This window comes from Papio anubis, chromosome 19 (assembly GCF_008728515.1).
Source record: "Papio anubis isolate 15944 chromosome 19, Panubis1.0, whole genome shotgun sequence".
In the NCBI taxonomy this organism is placed as follows: Eukaryota; Metazoa; Chordata; class Mammalia; order Primates; family Cercopithecidae; genus Papio; species Papio anubis.
In genome coordinates, this window is record NC_044994.1 from 1,615,598 (window position 1) to 1,639,621 (window position 24,024).

At 42.8% G+C, this 24,024-nt stretch overlaps 1 protein-coding gene, 1 long non-coding RNA gene and 1 pseudogene across 4 annotated transcripts in view; 1 reads left to right on the plus strand and 2 right to left on the minus strand.

Moving 5' to 3' along the window:
- Window positions 1-16,128, minus strand: part of LOC110741769 — a 91,845-nt gene extending 75,717 nt beyond the window's left edge. Inside the window, exons 1-2 of one of the 2 annotated variants that reach the window (XR_004180002.1) lie at window positions 16,042-16,128; window positions 12,710-13,569 (exon numbers count right to left, since the gene is read on the minus strand). This is a non-coding gene — a long non-coding RNA (uncharacterized LOC110741769). Of the gene's footprint in view, window positions 1-12,709; window positions 13,570-16,041 lie in introns of those variants that run through there. The other variant, XR_004180001.1, reaches the window with a different exon arrangement.
- ANKRD62 (ankyrin repeat domain 62) overlaps window positions 1-20,355 on the plus strand; it is a 101,658-nt gene extending 81,303 nt beyond the window's left edge. Inside the window, exons 19-22 of one of the 2 annotated variants that reach the window (XR_004179997.1) lie at window positions 15,201-17,617; window positions 18,578-19,609; window positions 19,889-20,011; window positions 20,311-20,355. The gene's annotated coding sequence lies outside the window, so the exon portion shown is untranslated. Of the gene's footprint in view, window positions 1-15,200; window positions 17,618-18,577; window positions 19,610-19,888; window positions 20,012-20,310 lie in introns of those variants that run through there. The other variant, XR_004179998.1, reaches the window with a different exon arrangement.
- Window positions 20,356-20,474: 119 nt separating this feature from the next.
- LOC103879528 lies at window positions 20,475-22,771 on the minus strand (annotated as a pseudogene).
- Between the last annotated feature and the right edge of the window lie 1,253 nt (window positions 22,772-24,024).

Genomic DNA, 24,024 nt, shown 5'->3' on the forward strand with positions numbered 1-24,024 from the left:
AGGAAATGTGATTCTTCCAGTTTTGTTCTGTTTACGTAGGATAGCTTTGGCTATTCCGGGTCTTTTGTGGCTCCATGTAAATTTTAGAATTTTTTTTGTTTTTCTGTGAAGAATGCCATTGGTATTTTGATAGGGATTGCATTGAATCTGTAGATTGCTTTGGGTAGTGTGGATATTTTAACAACATTGACTCTTCCAATTCAAGAACATTAAATATGTTTCCATTTTTTGTGTTATCTTCTTATCAGTGTTTTATAGTTTTCATTATAGAGATTTTTCACTTCTGTGGTTAACACTTAGGTATGTAAGTTTATTTGTGGCTATTGAAAATGAGATTACCTTTTTGGTTTCTTTTTCAGATTGTTTGCTGTCAGCATATAAAAATGCTATGGAGTTTTGTATATTGATTTTGCACCCTGCAACTTAAATCAATTTGTTTGTCAGTTCTAATAGGTTTTTGTTTGTATGTGAAGTCTTTAGGTTTTTCCAAAGACAAGATTATATCATCTACAAATAAGGATAATTTGACTTCTTCCTTTCCAATTTGGATGCACTTTCTTTCTTTCTTTAGTCTAATTGTTCTAGCCAGAACTTCCAGTAATATTTTTGAATAACTGTTGTGAAAGTAGGCATCTCTGCCATGTTCCACATCTTAGAGGGAAGGCTTTCAGTTTGTCTTCATTCAGTATGATACTACCTGTGCGTCTGTTATACATGGTTTTTATTATGTTGATATAGGTTCCTTTTATACCTGGTTCTTTCAGGGTTTTTCTCATGAAGGGATGCTGAAGGGAACTTTACCAAATGCTTTCTCAGCCTCAATTGAAATGATCATATGGTTTTTGTCCTTTATTCTGTTGATATGATGTATCACACTGATTGATTTGCATGTGTTGAACCATCTTTGCATCCCTGGGATAAATTTCACTTGGTCATGATGAATGATCTTTTAAATGTATTGTTGAATTCTGGTTTATTCTAATAGTTTCTTAAATTTTTTATATCAATGTATATCACAGGTATTGTCCTATAGTTTTCTTTCTTTGATACCTCTTTGCTTGTTGTATCAGTTTAATACTGGCCTTATAGAATGAGTTTGGAAGTATTCCCTCCTCTATTATTTGAAATGGTTTGAGTAGGATTGGTATTAATTCTTTAAATGTTTAGTAGAATTCAGCAGTGAAACCACTGGGCCTCGGCTTTTCCTTACTGGGAGACTTTTTATTATGGCTTTGATCCCATTACTTGTTATTGGTAAGTTTAGGTTGTAGATATTTTTCATGATTCGATCTTTGTAGATTTATGTGCTTAGGAATTTATCCACTTCCCCTACATTTTCCAAGTTAGCAGCATATAGTTGCTCATGGTAGCCACTAATAATCTTTTAAATTTCTGTAGTATTACTTGTAATGTCTTTTTTTCATCTCTGATTTTATTGCCTTGGGTCTTCTCCCTTTTTTTCTTTGTTAGTCTAGCTAAAGGTTGTCAATTTTGTTTATCCTTTGAGAAAAACAACTTTTTGTTTTATCTTTTGTATCCTTTTTTTAAAAATTATACTTTAAGTTCTAGGGTACATGTGCACAACGTGCAGGTTTGTTACATATGTATACATGTGCCATGTTAAGGTGCTGTACCCATTAACTCGTCATTTACATTAGGTATATCTCCTAATGCTATCCCTCCGCCATCCCCCCACCCCACAACAGGTCCCAGTGTGCAAAGCCCCCCTTCCTGTGTCCAAGTGTTCTCATTGTTCAGTTACCACCTATGAGTGAGAACATGCGGTATTTGGTTTTCTGTTCTTGCGATAGTTTGCTGAGAATGATGGTTCCAGCTGCATCCATGTCCCTACAAAGGACATGAATTCATCCCTTTATATGGCTGCATAGTATTCCATGGTATATATGTGCCGCATTTTCATAATCTAGTCTGTCATTGATGGACATTTGGATTGGTTCCAAGTCTTTGCTATTGTGAATAGTGCTGCAATAAACATACATGTGCATGTGTCTTTATAGCAGCATGATTTATAATCCTTTGGTTATATACCCAGTAATGGGATGGCTGGGTCAAATGGTATTTTTAGTTCTACATCCTTGAGGAATCGCCACGCTGTCTTCCACAATGGTTGAACTAGTTTACAGTTCCACCAACAGTGTAAAAGTGTTCCTGTTTCTCCACATCCTCTCCAGCACCTGTTGTTTACTGACTTTTTAATGATCACCATTCTAACTGGTGTGAGATGGTATCTCATTGTGGTTTTGATTTGCATTTATCTGATGGCTAGTGATGATGAGCATTTTTTCATGTGTCTGTTGGCTGTATAAATCTCTTCTTTTGAGAAGTGTCTGTTCATATCCTTTGCCCACTTTTTGATGGGGTTGGTTTTTTCTTATAAATTTGATTGAGTTCTTTGTAGGTTCTGGATATTAGTCCTTTGTCAGATGAGTAGATTGCAAAAATGTTCTCCCATTCTGTAGGTTGCCTGTTCATTCTGGTGGTAGTTTCTTTTGCTGTGCAGAAGCTCTGTAGTTTAACTAGATCCCATTTGTAAATTGTGGCTTTTGTTGCCTTTGCTTTTGGTGTTTCAGTCATGAAGTCCTTGCCCATGCCTATGTCCTGAATGGTATTGCCTAGGTTTTCTTCTAGGATTTTTATGGTTTTAGGTCTAACATTTAAGTCTTTAATCCATCTTGAATTAATTTTTGTATAAGGTGTAAGGAAGGGATCCAGTTTCAGCTTTCTACATATGGCTAGCCAGTTTTCCCAGCACCATTTTTTTTTTTTTTAATTTAAAGTGAAAATGTAATACGGTGTTACAGACTGAATCAGAATACTAAGATGAATTGTTTTTCTTATCTGCATTGCCTTTATAATTCAAGTCCTCTTTCATAAAACTTCACTAACCCTCCCATTTTCTTCTTCTTATTATTATTATTATACTTTAAGTTCTAGGGTACATGTGCATAACGTGCAGGTTTGTTACATATGTATCCTTGTGCCATGTTGCTGTGCTGCACCCATCAACTCGTCAGCACCCATCAACTCGTCATTTACATCAGGTATAACTCCCAATGCAATCCCTCCCCCCCCCCCCCCCCCGTGATAGGCCCCAGTGTGTGATGTTCCCTTCCCGAGTCCAAGTGATCTCATTGTTCAGTTCCCACCTATGAGTGAGAACATGCGGAGTTTGGTTTTCTGTTCTTGTGATAGTTTGCTAAGAATGATGGTTTCCAGCTGCATCCATGTCCCTACAAAGGACACAAACTCATCCTTTTTTATGGCTGCATAGTATTGCATGGTGGACACCATTTATTAAATAGGGAATCCTTTCCCCATTTCTTGTTCTTATCAGGTTTGTCAAAGATCAGATGGTTGTAGATGTGTGGCATTATTTCTGAGGGCTCTGTTCTGCTCCATTGGTCTATATCTCTGTTTTGGTACCAGTACCATGCTCTTCTGGTTACTGTAGCCTTGTAGTATAGTTTGAAGTCAAGTAGCATGATGCCTTCAGCTTCGTTCTTTTTGCTTAGGATTGTCTTGGCAATGCAGGCTCTTCTTTGGTTCCATATGGACTTTAAAGTAGTTTTTTTGCAATTCTGTGAAGAAAGTCATTGGTAGCTTGATGGAGATGGCTTTGAATCTATAAATTACCTTGGGCAGTATAGCCATTTTCACGATATTGAGTCTTCCTATGCATGAGCATGGAATGTTCTTCCATTTGTTTGTGTCCTCTTTTATTTCATTGAGCAGTGCTTTGTAGTTCCCCTTGAAGAGGTCCTTTACATCCCTTGTAAGTTGGATTCCTAGGTATTTTATTCTCTTTGAAGCAGTTGTGAATGGGAGTTCACTCATGATTTGGCTGTTTGTCTGTTATTTGTGTATAAGAATGCTTGTGATTTTTGCACATTGATTATGTATCCTGAGACTTTGCTGAAGTTGCTTATCAGCTTAAGGAGATTTTGGGCAGAGACGATGGGGTTTTCTAAATATACAATCATGTCACCTGCAAACAGGGACAACTTGACTTCCTCTTTTCCTAATTGAATACGCTTTATTTCTTTCTCTAGGCCCTGGCCAGAACTTCCAACACTATGTTGAATAGGAGTGGTAAGAGAGGGCATCCCTGTCTTGTGCCAGTTTTCCAAGGGAATGCTTCCAGTTTTTGCCCCATTCAGTATGATATTGGCTGTAGGTTTGTCATAAATAGCTCATATTATTTTGAGATACATTATTCCATCAATACCTAGTTTATTGGGAGTTTTTAGGATGAAGCACTGTTGAATTTTGTCAAAGCCCTTTTCTGCATCTATTGAGATAATCATGTGGCTTTTGTCTTTGGTTCTGTTTATGTGATGGATTACTTTTCTTGATTTGCGTATGTTGAACCAGCCTTGCATCCCAGGGATGAAGCCAACTTGATCTTGGTGGATAAGCTTTTTGATGTGCTGCTAGTTTCGGTTTGCCAGTATTGTATTGAGGATTTTGCATCGATGTTCATCAGGGATATTGGTCTAAAATTGTCTTTTTTTGTTGTGTCTCTGCCAGGCTTTGGTATCAGGATGATGTTGGCCTCATAAAATGAATTAGGGAGGATTCCCTCTTTTTCTATTAATGGAAATAGTTTCAGAAGGAATGGTACTAGCTCCTCTTTGTACCTCTGGTAGAATTCAGCCATCTGGTTCTGGACTTTTTTTTGGTTGGTGGGCTATTAATTATTGCTTCAGTTTCAGAGCTTGTTATTGGTCTATTCAGCGATTCAACTTCCTCCTGGGTTAGTCTTGGGAGGGCGTATGTGTCCAGGAATTTATCCATTTCTTCTAGATTTGCTAGTTTATTTGCATAGAGGTGTTTATAGTATTCTCTGATGGTAGTTTGTATTTCTATGGAATTGTATTTCTGTAGTGATAAAGGGTGATATTCCCTTTATCATTTTTTATTGTGTCTATTTGATTCTTCTCTCTTTTCTTCTTTATTAGTCTTGCTAGCGGTCTATCAATTTTGTTGATCTTTTCAAAAAACCAGCTCCTGGATTCATTGTTTTTTTGAGGGTTTTTTTTTTTTGTGCCTCTATCTCCTTCAGCTCTGCTCTGCTCTTAGTTATTTCTTGCCTTCTGCTAGCTTTGAACATGTTTGCTCTTACTTCTCTTGTTCTTTTTATTGTGATGTTAGGGTGTCAATTTTAGATCTTTCTCTTGTGGGCATTTAGTGCTATAAATTTCCCTCTATACACTGCTTTAAATGTGTCCCAGAGGTTCTGGTATGTTGTGTCTTTGTTCTCATTGGTTTCAAAGAACATCTTTATTTATGCCTTCATTTCATTACGTACCCAGTAGTCATTCAAGAGCAGGTTGTTCAGTTTCCATGTAGTTGGGTGGTTTTGAGTGAGTTTCTTAATCCTGACTTCTAGTTTGATTGCACTATGGTCTGAGAGACAGTTTGTTATAATTTCTGTTCTTTTACATTTGCTGAGGAGTGCTTTACTTCCAACTATGTGGTCAATTTTGGAATAAGTGCCATGTGGTGCTGAGAAGAATGTATATTCTGTTGATTTGGGGTGGAGAGTTCTGTAGATGTCTGTTAGGTCTTCTTGTTGCAGAGCTGAGTTCAAGTCCTAGATATCCTTGTTAACTTTCTGTCTCATTGATCTGTCTAATGTTGACAGTGAGGTGTTAAAGTCTCCCATTTTTGTGTGGGAGACTAAGTCTCTTTGTAGGTCTCTAAGAACTTGCTTTATGAATCTGGGTGCTCCTGTATTGGGTGCATATATATTTAGGATAGTTAGCTCTTCTTGTTGAATTGATCCCTTTACCATTATGTAATGGCGTCTTCTTTGTCTCTTTTGATCTTTGTTGGCTTAAAGTCTGTTTTATCAGAGACCAGGATTGCAACCCCTGCTTTTATGTTTGTTTGTTTTCCATTTGCTTGGAAGATCTTCCTTTATCCCTTTATTTTGAGCCAATGTGTGTCTCTGCATGTGAGATGGGTTTCCTGAATACAGCACCCTGATGGTTCTTGACTGTTTATCCAGTTTACCGGTCTGTGTCTTTTAATTGGAGAATTTAGCCCATTTACATTTAAGGTTAATATTGTTATGTGTGAACTTGATCCTGTCATTATGATGTTAGCTGGTTATTTTGCTTGTTAGTTGATGCGGTTTCTTCCTAGCATCGATGATCTTTACATTTTGGCATGTTTTTGCAGTGGCTGGTACCAGGTGTTCCTTTCCATATTTAGTGCTTCTTTCAGGAGCTCTTGTAGGGCAGGCCTGGTGGTGACAAAATCTCTCAGCATTTGCTTGTCTGTAAAAGATTTTATTTCTCCTTCACTTATGAAACTTAGTTTGGCTGGATATGAAATTCTGGGTTTAAAATTCTTTTCTTTAAGAATGTTGAATATTGGCCCCACTCTCTTCTGGCTTGGAGAGTTTCTGCTGAGAGATCTGCTTTTAGTCTGATGGGCTTCCCTTTGTGGGTAACCCGACCTTTCTCTCTGGCTGCCCTTAACATTTTTTCCTTCATTTCAACTTTGGTGAATCTGACAATTATGTGTCTTGGAGTTGTTCTTCTTGAGGAGTATCTTTGTGGCATTCTCTATATTTCCTGAATTTGAATGTTGGCCTGCCTTGCTAGGTTGGGGATGTTCTCCTGGATAATATCCTGCAGAGTGTTTTCCAACTTGGTTCCATTCTCCCTGTCACTTTCAGGTACACCAATCAGACGTAGATTTGGTCTTTTGACATAGTTCCATATTTCTTGGAGGCTTTGTTCATTTCTTTTTACTTTTTTTTCTCTACACTTCTCTTCTTGCTTCAGTTCATTCATTTGATCTTCAATCACTGGTACCCTTTATTTCACTTGATTGAATTGGCTACTGAAGCTTGTGTATGCGACATGTGGTTCTCATGCCATGATTTTCAGCTCCGTCAGTTCATTTAAGGTCTTCTCTGTGCTGTTTATTCTAGTTAGCCATTCGTCTAATCTTTTTTCAAGGTTTATTTGCTTCTTTGTGATAGGTTCGAACATCCTCCTTTATCTTGGAGAAGTTCGTTATTACCAATCGTCTGAAGCCTTCTTCTCTCAACTTGTCAAAATCATTCTCCATCCAGCTTTGTTCCATTGCTGGCAAGAAGCTGCATTCCTTTAGAGGAGAAGAGGCACTCTGATTTTTAGAATTTTCAGCTTTTCTGTTCTGGTTTCTCCCCATCTTTATGGTTTTATCTACCTTTGGTCTTTGATGATGGTGACGTACAGATGGAGTTTTGGTGTGGATGTCCTGTTTCTTAGTTTTCCTTGTAACAGTCAGAACCCTCAGCTGCAGGTCTGCTGGATTTTGCTGGAGGTCCAGACCCTGTTTGCTTGGGTATCACCAGCGGAGGCTGCAGAACAGCAAATATTGAAGAACGGCAAATGTTGCTGCCTGATCCTTCCTCTGGAAGCTTCCTCTCATAGGGGCAACTGACCATATAAGGTGGCAGTCGGCCCCTACTGGGAGGTGCCTCCCAGTTAGGCTAGTTCGGAGGTCAGGGACCCCCTTGAGGAGTCAGTCTGTCCATTTCTCAGATCTCAAACTCCATGCTGGGAGAACCATTACTCTCTTCAAAGCTGTCAGACAGGGATGTTTAAGTCTGCAGAAGTTTCTGCTGCCTTTTGTTCAGCTATGCCCTGCCCCCAGAGGTGGAGTCTACAGAGGCAGGCAGGCAGGCCTCCTTGAGCTGTGGTGGACTCCACCGAGGTCGAGCTTCCCAGCAGCTTTGTTTACCTACTCAAGCCTCAGCAATGGCAGATGCCCCTCCCCCAGCCTCACTGCCACCTTGCAATTTGATCTCAGACTGCTGTGCTGGCAGTGACTGAGGCTCTGTGGGCGTGGGACCCTCCAAGCCAGGCGTGGGATATAACCTCCTGGTGTGCCATATGCTAAGACCGTTGGAAAAGCACAGTATTAGGGTGGGAGTGTCCCGATTTTCCAGGTACTGTCTGTCATGGCTTCCCTTGGCTAGGAAAGGGAATTCCCCAACCCCTTGTGCTTCCACCTTGCGTCGGCTCATGCTCCGTGGGCTGCACCCACTGTCTGACAAGCCCCAGTGAGATTAACCCAGTACCTCAGTTGGAGATGCAGAAATCACCTGCCTTCTTTGTTGCTCACGCTGGGAGCTGTACACTGGAGCTGTTCCTATTCGGCCATCTTGGAACCTCCTGCTGACAATGTCTTTTTGTACTTTTTGATCTATGTTGGTTTAAAGTCTGTTTTGCCTGAAACTCAGATTGTAACCCCTGCTTTTTTCTGTTTTCCATTTGCTTGGTCGATTTTTCTCCATCCCTTTATTTTGAGCCTATGTGTGTCATTGCATGTGAAATGGGTCTCTTGAAGACAGCATGCCAATGGGTCTTGCTTTTTTATCCACCTTGCCCCTCTGTGGCTTTTAAGTAGGGCATTTAGCCCATTTATATTCAAGGTTAGTATTAGTATTTGTGAATTTAATCCTGTTATCATGATGTTAGCTGGTTATTTTGCAGACTTGTTTTTGTGGTTGCTTTATAATATCACTGGTCTGTGTACATCATTGTGTTTTGTAGTGGCTGGTAACAATCTTTTCATATTGAGTGCTCTTGTCAGGAGCTCTTGTAAGGCAGGTCTGGTGGTGACAGATTCTCTCAGCATTTGCTTATCTGAAAAGGATCTTATTTCTCCTTTATTTATGAAGCTTAGTTTTGCTGGGTATGAAATTTTGGGTTGGAAATACTTTTCTTTTTTTTTTTTTTTTTTTTTTGAGGCGGAGTCTTCACTCTGTCGCCCAGGCTGGAGTGCAGTGGCGCGATCTCAGCTCACTGCAAGCTCCGCCTCCCGGGTCCGCGCCATTCTCCTGCCTCAGCCTCCCAAGTAGCTGGGACTACAGGCGCCCGCCACCGCGCCCGGCTAATTTTTTGTGTTTTAGTAGAGACGGGGTTTCACCGTGTTAGCCAGGATGGTCTCGATCTCCTGACCTCGTGATCCGCCCGCCTCGGCCTCCCAAAGTGCAGGGATTACAGGCGTGAGCCACCGCGCCCGGCCGGAAATACTTTTCTTTAAAAATGTTGAATATTGGCTTTCACATCTCTTTGGCTTGTAGGGCTTCTGGCTGAAAGGCCTATCATTAGTCAGATGGGTTTCCCTTTGTAGGTGACCTGACCTTTCTCTCTAGCTGCCTTTAACATTTTTCCTTTCATTTTGACCTTGGAGAATATCTGATAATTATGTGTATTTTGGTTGGTCTTCCTGTGAGGTATCTTGACTGGCATTCTCTACATTTCCTGTATTTTAATGTTGGCCTTTCTAGCTAGGTTGGGGAAGTTCTCATGGATAACATCCTGAAATATGTTTTCCAAGTTCCTTCCATTCTCTTCATCTCTTTCAGGGACACCAGTGAGTCATAGATTTGGTCTCCTTACATAATCCCATTTTTTCAGAGGTTTTGTTCATTCGTTTTTATTCTTGTTTTTTCTGTTCTTGTCTGACTATCTTATTTCAGAAGCCAGTCTTCAAGCTATGAGATACTTTCCTCCACTTGTTCTATTCTGCTATTAATACTTGGGATTGCATTATGAAATTCTTTTAATGTGCCTTTCAGCTCTATCAGGTCAGTTACATTCTTTTCTATACTGACTATTTTGTCTGTCAGCTCCTGCATTGTTTTATTGTGATTTCTAGAGTCCTTGGATTAGGTTTCAACATACTCCTGTAGCTCAATGGTTTTCATTGCTATCCATAGTCTGAGTTCTGTTTCTGTCATTTCAACTATTTCAGCCTAGTCCAGAACACTTGTTGGAGAGGTAATGAGGTCATCTGGAGGAAAGAAGGTACTCTGACTTTTTGAGTTGTCATGGTTCTTTCACTGGCCCTTTCTCATCTTTATGGGCTTATTTTCCTTCAATCTTTGAGGCTGCTGACCTTTCATTTTTTTTCCTTTTATCCTCATTGATAACCTTAAGGGTTTGAGTGTGGTATAAGGTGGCTTCAGCCCACTGGCTTCATTTCTGGAAGATTTTATGGGGCCAATATTCAACTCCCAACTCCTGAACTAGCTGTGTTAACTCTGGGGAACTTGTATTGGGCCCAGACTTTGTTCTCTGGCTCCCTGAGGTTAAGAATTCACTGTTCTGGGAGGGTCTGAGGTGCTCACAGAATGTTGGTCACTACACTCCAATGGGTGGTGTCAGCCAATGAGTTTTATAGTGCAGTGCCAGCAGCAGTAGCAGCAGCATAGTGGGGTGCACACTCATCAACTGCAGCAGGGTGCTAGTGGGTGCCAGCATGCCTGCCCCCTGTGGGCATTCACCACAGTGGCAGAGGCAACACAGCTCAGGGAAGGGCAGGGGGCTGCTGCTGGCGACTGTGTATGTGGTTGCATTGGTGATGGTGTTACCTTGGGGGCACTGGCGGGCACAGGTCTGTGCCTTCTCTGTATTGCATGAGCAGGAGTGGTAGCTCAGGGCAGGAGACGATCTGCTGTTCTCTGTACCTAGTTTCACTCCCAAGGCAGTGTTGGCACAAGGGCAGGGCAGGGCACTGGTGGTGGGAGTGGAGCTCACTGGCTCTGTGCCCACCAAGGCTTTTTCTACAATGGTGGTCCGCCGGGGGAGGGGGCGGAGTGCTCTCTTGGTGCAGCAGTAACAGGGTGGGGTGTATGCACACATGTGTGTGGGTGGGACAAGGAAAGCAAAACCTGCCCCCACAGACATGCTCCAACCAAGTGACGTGGGGAGTTGCTGTGGGCCCAGGCTAAGCTACAGTTTGGGAAGGGAGTATGTGGGCTGATGTTTCGCTGTGGGAGCCTCCTGTGCTGGAGCCGTCTTCCAGTAAGGCAGGGTCCACCAGCACTGAAGTTATGACCCAAGGCTGCCCTGCAAGCAGGCATGACCAGGCTGGGGCCCCAGGATTTTCAGATTGTAAAGTCAAATGGTGAGAATAATTTATTTTCCTGAAATGGTGATTCAAAATTAGTGGAATGGGCAGCAAGTAAAGTTCATTAGCATCTAAATAGAATTTGTTTTTGCCTAGCGTGGAGGAAACTTATGCACACATAGTGAGGAAGTTGCAAATTGTATTCTCCCCCAATAATTCACTTTTCAATCTCAGGATACTCTTTAATTAAAAATTAAACAGGATTTTAGGCCAGGCACGGTGGCTCACACCTGTAACCCCTGTACTTTGGGAGGCCAAGGTAGATGAATCACTTGAGGTCAGGAGTTCAAGACCAGCCAGGCCAACATGGTGAAGCCATATCTCTACTAAAAATAGAAAAATTGGCCGGGCATGGTGGTGCATGCCTGTAATCCCAGCTACTCGGAAGGCTGAGGCAGAAGAATCACTTCAGCCTAGGAGGCAGAAGTTGCAGTGAGCTGAGCTTGTGCTACTGCACTCCAGCCTGGGTGACAGAGCAAGACTCCTTCTCAAAAAAGAAAATTAAGCAGGATTTTAAATTAAACCTAAATGGCAGGACAAGGTGTCCTCCAAAGCATGCACCCAAACTGAGTAAACCTCTAAGTTACTCTAATAGAGATCTCTCAATGGACTAAACTTTCTGTAACGTGTTTGAGAGTGCATTCTAATCATAATTGCAAAAAAGTAGTTAAAATCTATGTTTGAAAATTAAAATTAAACATAGAACCTTAAAAATCTCTGTACAGGCCGGGCGCGGTGGCTCAAGCCTGTAATCCCAGCACTTTGGGAGGCCGAGACGGGCGGATCACGAGGTCAGGAGATCGAGACCATCCTGGCTAACCCGGTGAAACCCTGTCTCTACTAAAAAAATACAAAAAACTAGCCGGGCGAGGTGGCGGGCGCCTGTAGTCCCAGCTACTCGGGAGGCTGAGGCAGGAGAATGGCGTAAACCCGGGAGGCAGAGCTTGCAGTGAGCTGAGATCCAGCCACTGCACTCCAGCCTGGGCGACAGAGCAAGACTCCGTCTCAAAAAAAAAAAAAAAAAAAAAAAAATCTCTGTACAACTTTATCCCACAGAAATTTTTTAAAAACAAAACAGAGCACACTCAGTTATGGCTTTACAGCAAAAATAGTTGCTACATTTGAAAGTTCAGTAAAGTTCAACTTTCTGAGCCAGAACTTGGAAATACTACATAACACATTGAAGTTGCTTGTCCAGCTTCCCCTGCCTGCCATCTAGAGCATAGTTGAGAAGTAGCCCCCAGAAGGGTGTGGCTAACACAGCCTCTGACTTCAAGGTCAGGAAAGCAAAAGGCCTTGCCTACTGCAACTTACTGATGTGAATCAATAACTCTTGTGTTTAACAACATTTTAAACAAACTTGACCATCTAGAGAAGAGTGGGCAGAAATAGTGCTGTGAGAAATGATCTTCTGACAGTCCTGTGGTTGTAAAAGCATAGTGATCTTGTATAATTTAGTCTGTCCTGCCTTTGTAAATTTTGAAAGCATGACATCTTTATATAATGATCTACTTATAGCTATTAAGATGTCTCTTCATTGTCATGAAAAAATATAACTAGGTTTTCGTATGGTCTAAGAAGGTAGGAAAATGATGTAAAGGTTTTTGAAGGATGTTAACTAAAATAGTTAAAATGAGTCCAGCAGTTATGAGCTTAACTTCAGGTACCTGGAACATTGGCTTATATGGGACATTAAATTTCTGAAAAAAAGCTGCAAAAATGGGACAGACATGTACATATTTCTACCATGAATCTGACTCCACAGGGCTACAAAATATTTGACCTTTATTTCAGAAGTACTAGTGTGCTTCAGGTAGGTTTTATACAGTTGATTTGTCCTGACAAAAAATTACCCCATCAGCCTTCTCATGAGCATCCAGTGACAGGGATGTGGAAAAGAACATTCTATGGGGAAAGTAAAGTTTGAAACAGTGAGGCACAGAGGATGATGTTTCAGAAGCCAGAGGAGGAGGCACCAGTGGACACAGCAAGGAGAGGAGCCAGGGAGAAGGAAATGGGGAGGACATTCCTTGAGGAGCAGCTCTGAGCTCCGTGGCTTTGGGGGCCATGGAGTCACAACAGTTTAAGATGTCCCCTCAGCACCAGCTGGGCATGGGCAGCAGTGAGAGGAGAGGGTGGCAGCTATGACATCAGTGCTTGTGTCTTTACCTGCACATGGGGAGAAACTTCCATCTGTTTCCCATAAGAAGGGTCATCTTTGAACAGAAGAGGCAGTTGTGTGTTTCCGCAAATGTGGCGACATGCATTGTAGAACATGCCAAGACTTTGCTGTAGCCCAGCCATAGGCTCTTAGACTTTGGCTGGTTGTTTTCTTCCCCTTGTCCTTTCATTTTTTCTGTCCACCAAAATGTATTGAGATCATCCTGGGAGCCAGACACTGGTAGGTGCTGGGGATATAGGCAGGAATGTGCTTTCATGAGAGATAGGAAAGCCTGACCTTGCTGCCACCCAACTTTCATTGCACCGTGAGACAGGCGTGCCAATAGAATGATCCACATGAGCATAAGCAGCATTAGAATGGGTGGAAATTCCATCCAGGTGACATTTTTGACCCAAATTTGAGAGGCCAGGGGAGCTTCCTGGAGAAAGTGACATGTAAGGCAAGACCTGAAAGACAAACCCAATTACCTGGGGAGGTGGGGAAGGAAGAGGGACCGGTGTTCCAAGAAAGGCAGATAGCGTATTGAGGGGAGCAGTGGGACGGAGAAAAGGAACTCCAGGAACTGAAGTGATCCCCACAACCAGAGCATGGAGTGGGAGTGAAAAGTCTGCAGAGGGCTGGTGACGGGGACCTCTGAAGACAGGCGGCCAGGCAGTATTCTAAGATCAACAGGAAGCCATTGCAAGGTTTCACCCAGAGGAGTAATGTGATCAGATTTGCACCTTAGAACAGTTGTTTTGGCACTTCTGACTGGAAGGGCCAGAGTGGCCGGTGTTGTTGTTACCTGAAGGGTAAATGTGGCCCATGATAAAAAATGCAGTGGAGAAGGAGACATATGAATATATGTAAGTAAATATTATCGAGGTATATTTAGCAGACAGAATCAATAGATGTGGTAAGTGATTGACTGGATGTGTGAGGAGTCTAGATCACTTCCAGGTTTCTGATTTGGGCAACACAGTGCTAATCAATGAAAAAGGTGATCCACAGGGAGGAACTTGTCTGAGGGGTGAGGTGGGGCTGAACAGCTGCGTTTGAGACAGGAGAAGTGTGTGCTGGGCATGGGATGCACAAGTGGAAGTGCCTGTGGGTCTGCAGCTCAGACGTGGGCATGACCAGCACAGAGATAGAGAGGCCCCAGGCTGCCAGGTGAGCGTGATCCCCCAGGTGATGGTGTCGGCTGAGAAGGGAAGGAAGCCCCTGTGAGGACACTGAAGCGGGGAGAGCAGACAAGGAGTCCACAGGAGACAGGGAAGGAAGAACTAGAGGGAAAAGCCAAGCCAGCCATGTGTGGTGACATAGGAACTGAGGGAGAGGACATCTCAAGATTGAGGGGACGCTGCACAACAGGAGGACTATGTGATTTTTGGCCACGTCCACAGGAAGTCACAACAGGCAAGGAGAAGAAACTGGAAATCAGATATGGAGTTGACGAGTGAATCAGAGAGGAGATGGGCAGGGACGGCAGGGTGAGGCCTCTTCTGAGGAAGTTTGGCTAAAGGATAGATCAGCTGGGACACATGCTGGAAGGGTGTTTGGGGTGGAGGGAGGAACGGTGGAGGACAGGAGAGCCTTGAGCCTGAGAGAAGAGGCTCCTAAAATAGAGAAGCCGAGGTTAAAGTTGTGGGAGAGAGTGGGGATAACTGAGTGGCAGATAATCAGGAGAACAGAAGGAGATCCAGAATCATGACAGAGAGATGACCTTTGCCAAGAACACAGCCCCCTCCCCTGTGACAGAGGGGTAGGACAAAACAGTTGGCGTTCAAGTGTTGGTTTGTAGCACAATGTTTTAACTATGTCCTTTAAAACATTTCTCCAGACACTACCCAAAGCAGTTCTTCACTACAGTGGCAGATACACCTGCAAATCTTCACCAAAACAGTGACCTAAGGACCAAGCTAACTGCTGCTGCCTGGAACACTGTCCTTACCTTAGAAATGTCAACCAGATTGTAGGAAACCCAAACAACCTTTTCAGGCAGAAAGCAAATAGATTAAGAAAGTAGCCAGATGAGTTAGCGAGCCCAACAGTGACTTTTGTTTCTTTTTTTCCCTGTTCCCTTTTCTTTTCATGGTAGAAAAGGCTGGACAGGGATGCATTGCAAAAGCAGTGATCTACCTTATCTTGCCATCACCCAGGATGGGCCAGGATGTGGGTTCTCCTTGAATGAATCTTTGGCAATCTGCCAGGCTGACATGGTCTGCCGCCTCCTTCTTTAGTCTGAGCTTGCCCACTGCTTGGAAAGGGCCATTGGCAGTTCTGGCAGGGAGTTTTCCCAACATTGAGAAGGTGACATTTTTACTCCCCGGTGCAGTCTGCACCTCTGACCCATGGTCAGCAGACAGGACAAAGGCACTCAGTAGACAGAGCTCAGAAGATGGCACTCAGTCCCGGCGGAAGGCCCAACGTCCAGCTCTGCACCCATCCCATGTGACCACGGGCAGGCTCCATGACCTCGTGGATCAGTTTCCTCACCCTGTTCAGGAGGCATTGTACTACCATCCTGTTTGGAAATTTGTGAGGATCAACGCATTACTCACGTAAGGTCTTTGGAAAGTGTCGTATTACTGTTTATTAACTGCTTGTTGGTAGCCTGGCTGAGCCATATCCTTTATGAAAACCAGACCCCCTCAGCAGGTGTGGGTGTCTGTGCAGCCTGAGACCCTTGTGTGAACAGCCTTCTGGCAGCTGTTTTTTCCCCTTGCCACAATCAGTGCCTCCCTGTCCCCAGGCATTGCTTTCTCTGCTGGGTGCTGGGTGCTTCACTGTTTTCCTACACCTCAGTTGTCTACAGGTAAGTATCTGTTCTGGAATCTAGCTGAGGTGGCATCAATAGCAGTTCTGCTGTGGCACTGCCCTCCTTCTTCGGTTGTCTTTTGAGAGCAAGAGAGGTCCCTTCACATACCCCAAGAACTTACCTGCATTTGCCCACAGTCTCCATTTAGAAAATGGGAAAAGTCATGTCTGCCTACCTGCCAAGGAGATAAGAGGTAAGTTTCATGTTGAAATCCAAGCAGAAAAGTATGACCAATTCTATACCCATTGAAGACATGTATGAGGAATTAAAACAGTTCTTTATGGACTGTACCTCATATAAATTCCTAGAAGTAAGTTCTAAAAACAAAAATTCAAGGAGGACTTAATAATTTTCTATAATTTAGAAAATCCTATACTGTGCAATTAAATAAAATGGCAACATAGCTTCAAAACTAAAATCAGATAAGGTAAATTGAAGTATGTGATGTATAAAAATACCATAAATTCTGACCAATATGATTTCAAAATATGACATGGTAGATTAACATTGTAAATGCAATAAATAAAATTAGCCACTGTAAGAGGTTAATACAGAAAAAAATATGATTATTGCAATAGATACAGGAAACTCATGGAATAACATTCGCCATATATATATAGGACAACTACCTCATAAACTTGAAATGACTTATCGCAACCATCTGAATTAATGTTGCTTAAACCGCATATATCTTGGCTGGTTAAAAACCAGGTAAGAATTTCCATAACATTATTGCGTGATGCACACACCATATTGGGTGTGAACCTATCATAAAGTTCACCCAACTATAAAGGTATATAATTGATGATTTATTAAATTGACACTGTGTGCAGCCATCACCATGATCTCACTTAAAAATACTTCTCTCGCTGAAGTCCCCTCCTGCCCATGTCCATCCCTACTCCCATCTCCAGCCCTAAGCAATACTGCTCTGATACTCTGTCTGTATAAATTTCCCATCTGTGTAATAGAAATGGAATCATGCAACATATTATATTGGGAGTCTGACTTCTTTCATTTAGATACTATTTTTGAAGTTAATTGATACTTTAGCATGTGCCGGTCATGTGTTTTCCTTTTCATAGATTCATAGTCCATTGTGTGGATATATAAACAGTGTTTATTCATTCATCAGTTGATGGACATTTAATTATTTCTGTTTTTTATATTATGAATAATGCTGCTTTGAGCATTCATAATACAGTCATGTAATATATAATAACATTCTGGTCAATGATGGATAGCGTGTCTGATGGCAGTCCCATAGGATTATACTAGAGCTTAAAAAGTCCTATCCCCTAGTGTCTTGTAGCTGTCACAAGTGTGTAGTGTAACACATTACACAGGCATCAGTGATGATGCTGATGGAAAGAAATCTACTGGTTTTCCAGTTATGTTAAAGTACTATATAGAACATACAACTATGTGGAGTATATAATACTTGGTAGTGAATATAAATGACTGTGTTCCTGGTTTATGTATTTACTGTACTATACTTTTTATCATTATTTGAGAGTATATTCTATCTGCATGTTAAAGAAAACCACTTATCTGTAAAACAGCCTCAAGTAGGTCTTTCAGGATGTACGCAAGGTGTTATTATCATAAGAGATGACAGCTCCCTGTGTGTTTCTGCCCCTTCCAGTGGGACAAGATGTGGAGTCGGAAGACAGTGACGTTGATGATCCTGATCCCGTGTAGGTCTAGGCTGATGTGTGTGTCTGAGCCTCAGCTGTTAACAAAAAAAGTTTAAAATTTAAAACTTAAATTTTAAAGTAGAAAAAATATAGAATAATATTTTTAAAATTTGCACAGCTATACAATATGTTTATGTTTTGCTTTTTTTTTTTTAACTGTTTTTGAGAAAAACGCTTGCTCTGTCCCCCCCCCTGGAGTGCAGTGGCGCGATCTCGGCTCACTGCAAGCTCCGCCTCCCGGGTTCCTGCCATTCTCCTGCCTCAGCCTCCCCAGTAGCTGGGACTACAGGCGCCCGCCACCTCGCCCGACTAGTTTTTTGTATTTTTTAGTAGAGACAGGGTTTCACCGTGTTAGTCAGGATGGTCTCGATCTCCTGACCTCGTGATCCGCCCGTCTCCGCCTCCCAAAGTGCTGGGATTACAGGCTTGAGCCACCGCGCCCGGCCTATGTTTATGTTTTAAGATAAGGGTTATTACAAGTGTTTTTTAAATTTTTAAAGTTTATACATTTTAAATGTTACAGTAGGCTAAAGTTAAGTGTTGAATAAATAAAAATATATTCATATAAATTTAGGGTAGTCTAAAGATACAATGTTTATAAAGTCTATAGTAGTGTACAGTAGGGTCCTAAGCCTTCACATCCAGTCACCATTCACTCACCGAATCACGCAGAGCAATGTCCTGTAAGTTCTGTTCATGGTAAAGTGCTCTATACAGATGTACTAATTTTTATATCGTATACCATATTTTGTTGTAGCTTTTCTATATTTAGATTTTAGACCATTTTGTAACCTTTGCCTGCAGTATTCAGTACAGTTACATGATGTACAGTTTGAAGCCCAGAGCAATTGGCTGTATCATACAGTCTAGGTGTATAGGGGCCTTTGCCATCTAGGTTTATGTAAGCACACGCTATGATGTCTGTGTAATTACTACATCACTTAATGATGCATTTCTCAGAACACGTCACTGTCATTGAGAGACACATGTCTGTACAAATGACTTTGGAGAATATGCTTTCAGTTCACTTGGAGCATTTCCTCGGTGTGGATTTGCTGGACCAAATGGTAAGTTCAAATTTAATTTTTTTTAAGAAACAAGAAAGCTGTCTTCTAAATTAGCTGTGCCAATATACATTCCTACCATGCTGCATAGTACCAATTTCACTGAACACTGTATGGTAAGCCCCAGCATGCAAGAAATGAATAAAGTAACACATGTAAAGATTAGTATACAGCAAATGAGATTATTATTGTCTTTGTCAAATCCTCAAAATAATTAAGAATATATTTTTATATAAATGTGCTTGGCAACATAGCTGAAAACAGCATTAGTAGTTGTATACTTTTATCAGTAACCAAGACATAAATTTTAAGGGAGAAAAACACTTGTAATAACAAAATGTCAGAATTAACATACAAATTCTGCATGACATTTTTGGCAGTTTAATCAGGGCAGTGTTTTGTAGACAAATGAACAGCTTAAGTAAGGGGAATCAACAAAACTTGGATTTCAAAAGTTTTCTGGGTTTAGAGCGTGAAACTTCGTCGGAGGACACACACCTTGCGTGAATGAGATGCCTCGGTGTTTATGGACATGTTGGAGGTACAGCATAATGGTGGCTTCCTCCAGAAAGGGACATTTGGGGTAGCAATCCTCTCTCACAGTGGATTCATTCCGCCTGATGTGGCATGGACATGAATGGAGGTTAAATGGACAGTAGCTGAGAGGATCAGCCTTGACAAGGGCCAAGGTAAAAGACCTGGGAGTCTCTTCAGGTGCAAAGTCTTCAGTTGAAAAAAGGAGGTGTCACAGGAGATACTCAGCTGGATCAATAAAGTGCAGGAGAGAGAGTTGTTGGCCCTGGGGAGCGGGTAGTATGGACTCTTAAGTTTTCTCCTCCCTCCATTAATTTCTCTTCCAATGCAGACTTCAGTCATAGACTTGCCAGCTGCCTTGAGGGATTGGATGAGCCTTGGCCAACTCTTGAAGGTAAAGGAAAGCACCTAACCAGATTGGCATCTGGACTTAGCTGTGCATGTTTTCTATTCTGGGAAAATATACATAACACAATGTTTATTTTAACCTTTTAACGAAAGGGTGCACTCAGTGGCATTCAATATATTCACAGTGTTGCATAACCAACACTATTATCTACACCTGAAATTTTGATTATTTCTAACAAAACCTTGAAGACAGTAAGCAATATAGTTCCTTTGCCCCTATTTCCAGCCCATGGTAATTTATTTTTCTTTTTTCTTTTTTTATTAGGAAACAATAAAATCACTTTAATGTGCTACTTTTCATTCTGAAAAGTCATTACAGTATCATTTGCAAAACTCAACAAGGAAAGATGCCCGTCGGTGGCCGTGTTCTGGGAGTCACTGAGATGAGGTACTGCCTGCTTTCAGCCAACTTCATCTGGGGCTCAGACAATCACAGGCCCAAGTGGCTGGGAGGTTTGGAGGGAATCAGGTTTAGCTGTGATGAAAGCACCTTGCTATGGGCTGGGAGGTGGGAGTGCAGGGCAGCCTGGGCTCCCCTGGCCCCATATGCAGGTCAGCAAGTGCCCAGCAGAGGCCACATGGCCCCAGCACCAACCACTGTAGGGTCTGTGGGTCCCAGCATTTCCGCATCCTGAAAAGTGACACGTGAACTGTTTCCCAGGCAAGTTCTCTTCCACTGTGTTCTAGATGAGGTCTGTGAGCTCCTTCCAGTTTCACAAAGAATGTGCAGAAGGTGGAAAGAGTGAGGGACGCAGGCCCAGCTGCAGCTGCACTCAGGCCCCTCAGTCATAAAGTCCGGGTGAGGGGCTGGGTAGGCACTGACAGGAGAGCAGCCCGTGTTCCTCTTCCCTAGCCAGGTTCTCACACAGTCCCTGAGGAACTAGAGAGGAACGCCTCTGGGAAGCCCAGCCAGGGCCAACCGGAAGGGCCTTTTGGTGAAGTCTGACATCTAACATTAGTTTTGCTGGACCTGGGTGAGAACCGGCCCCCAGGGGAAGGACTGTTTTGACAGTGCCAACTCCAGCTGGGCTGTTGGTTCCCATTGCCTCCCATCACGGATACAGAAAAGCAGCCGGGTTATTCCAAGTGTAGTAAATACAGAGCTGGCTGAGTCAGGGCCAGCTGAGGTGCAAAATCCACGGGGTTTACTGTCACTCTGCCAGTCATCTGTCCAGCAGGCCTCAGCTTCACAAACAGGAAAACAGAAGGAGTGCATCTACTCACTGGGCATCACGCCGCCCCCGCTCACAGCCACTACCTGCATCGAGGCAACGTGCAGGCGGGAGCTTGGTTCCAGGAGGTGTCTGTGAACTCTCCTGGGGTGGACCACTGCAGATGGCCTGTCCTTGCTTTCTCATCACCAAATCTCCATTTTTGGTGCTGACGCAGAGGTCCAGACATTAAAACTAATGCTTACATTTTCACAAGAACGACAAAGAGGGAGGGTCCAGGCACATTTTTTCTTTCTGTATCACCCTGGAATGATGGGGAAATTTCCCCAAACACCATGTGTACTGTGATTGCACGTATTGGGGTGGGTGTATTAGACTAGGGGGCTGCGGATGGGTGAGGAAAATCTTTTATGGGAGGTATTCCTCTAAGGAATTTTTGACAAGTCTTTTCTCCTCCCTTCTGGCACTGGAGGTGGAGGCATGGCATGTCAGCAGTGGAGGTCAAGACCACACGTGCTTGACACAGTGCGCAGAGCCTGGCTGGGCTGCGAGGGGGTGAGCATGTGCAGGAGGGCCCTTGGCTTGGACCACCGAATGCCCTTTGCTGGCTAGTCAGCCGGGACCTCTGCCCCTCCCACTCACACGTTAGGCAAACTCTTCACAGATCCTGTGTGTGTCCTCAGGCACCATCATGGAGTAGCCCACGGTTCCGGGGTCTGTGAAGGTCTCAAGGTCTTTGCCACCTGGTATGATTTTGTCTCCAAAGAAATAAATGGCCTTATAACCATCATTTTTCACATGTTGCAGGCAATACCTCTTGTCCCATCCATCAGGAAAGACATCAAAGCTGATCTGGCCTCCTGTGAAAAACGTGAGACCCTTTCCTGCAAACTCCTTCCTTGATCTACAAGTTTTTCTCTTATATTTTCTTTTTTATTGAATTCGTAGAACTCAATGCCTTCCTCTTGGCTGCAGCTTCTTCCAAATAGGGGACATGTTTAACATCCCATTTCAGAATTCAGTGAAAGTACCCCTCTTCTTCAGGAGTTTAATTTTTGCATTGTAGCTTAGACAGTAGTTGATTAAATCTTGGATTAGGACCTCACCCAGGTGACTTGGAATGCTCATGACATTTACACGAGCATTTCCCATGTTTGTATGCTACCAAGTCATTTTATGGAAACGTGTAATCATATTTTTCAACCACATCATTTCCCAGTTGCTCCTGCACTTCCTCAAAGTCCAGCCTGCCTACCTCTCCCATTTTGATCTTCTGCCTCACTTTTTGTAGGAAGTCATCCATTTCTTTGGTAATTTTCTGCTGTGGGGTGGTCAGGGTCCCATCAATGTCCAAAAGGCCGAGTGCTGGGCCGGGTGCTGCCATGTCCCCAGTTTCCAACTGCACCTTACAAAACTGATTAGCACCAGCCCATAGTGATTTGTATCCCATCTTCTCTGCGTATGAATTTGATTATTCTAGGCACTTGATTTTAGTAGGATCATACAATATATTCCTTTTGTTTGTGGCTTATTTCATTAGGCATAATGTTTTCAGTGTCCATCCGCATCATATCATGTATCAAAATTGTTTTTTAAACATGGATGATGTACAATTGCATGCATGTACCACCTTGTTTTTATACATTCATTTGTTCATTGATAGTTGGATTATTTCCATCTTTTGGCTCTTGTGGAATAGTGATGCTGTAAATGTTAGTGTACAAATATCTGTTTGAGTTCTCTTTGCCATTCTTTTTGTTATATATCTAGTAGTAGAATTCCTGGGTCCAATGGTAGTTCTATGTTTAACCTTTGGAGCAACTGCAAACTGTTTTTCACAGTGATTGCAACTTTATGCATTTCTACCAGCAATGTATCACAGTTACAATTTCTTGTCAACACTTATTTTCCTTTAAAAAAATTATCCGGCTGGCGCGATGGCTCACGCCTGTAATCCCAGCACTTTGGGAGGCTGAGGCGGGCGGATCACGAGGTCAGGAGATTGAGACCATCCTAGCTAACATGGTGAAACCCCGTCTCTACTAAAAAATAGACAAAAATTAGCAAGGCATGGTAGCGGGCACCTGTAGTCCCAGCTAGTCTGTTGATGTGGTGAATTATCTTGATGGAGTTTCACCTGCTGAACCTGCCTTGCCCAGCAGTGACCACTAACATGAGCACCTTTCACTTGCTGGCTGGCCATTTGTGTAGCTTTATTTGTTACGTGGCTGTTCAAGTCTCATGTCTGCTTTTGATTTGGTTGTTCATCTTTTTATTGTTAACTTTCAGAAGTTCTCTAAAGATGCTTCTTCAGATATGTTTTCTGCAAATATTTCCCCCAGTGTGTAGCTTACCTATTCCATTTTGTTGGATTGTTATTTGGTAAGCAGAACATTTCAAAATTTAATGAAGTCCAATTTATCAATTTTTTGTTTTACCAATAGTGGCTTTTTCTTTTTTGGTTTTGTTTTTGACAGATCTCACTCTGTCCCCCAGGCTTGATTGAGTGCAGTGGCACAGTCACTGCTCACTGCGGCCTTGACCTCCTGGGCTCAACTGATCCTCCTGCCTCTGGCTCCCAAGTAGTTGGGACCATGGTCGCATGCACCACTGCATCCGGCTACCTTTTATTTTTTGTTAGAGATGAGGTTTGTCTCTGTTGCCCAGGCTAATCTCACACCTCTGGGCTAAAGCAATCCTCCCGGTTCCACCTCCCAAAGTGCTGGGATTACAGGCATGAGCCACCACGTCCAGCCAGTGTTTTTTGCACCATCTCCAAGAAATCTGTGTCCACCCTAAGTTGTAAGGACAGTTCTTTCTTTTTTTCTAGAAGCCTTATGGTTCTGGCTCTTTTATGGGGGCCTATGACACATCTTGAATTCCTTTTGCAGGTGGTGTGAGAGGGGGCTGAGGTCCATGTTTTTCTATGTGAATATCTAGTAGTTCCAGCCCCGAGTGTCACCATTGGGTTAACTTAGACTCTCAGTCAGTATTCCTTTTTTTAAAAAATAATTCTTGCCGGGCGCGGTGGCTCAAGCCTGTAATCCCAGCACTTTGGGAGGCCGAGACGGGCGGATCACGAGGTCAGGAGATCGAGACCATCCTGGCTAACACGGTGAAACCCCGTCTCTACTAAAAAATACAAAAAACTAGCCGGGCGCGGTGGCGGGCGCCTGTAGTCCCAGCTACTCGGGAGGCTAAGGCAGGAGAATGGCGTGAACCCGGGGGG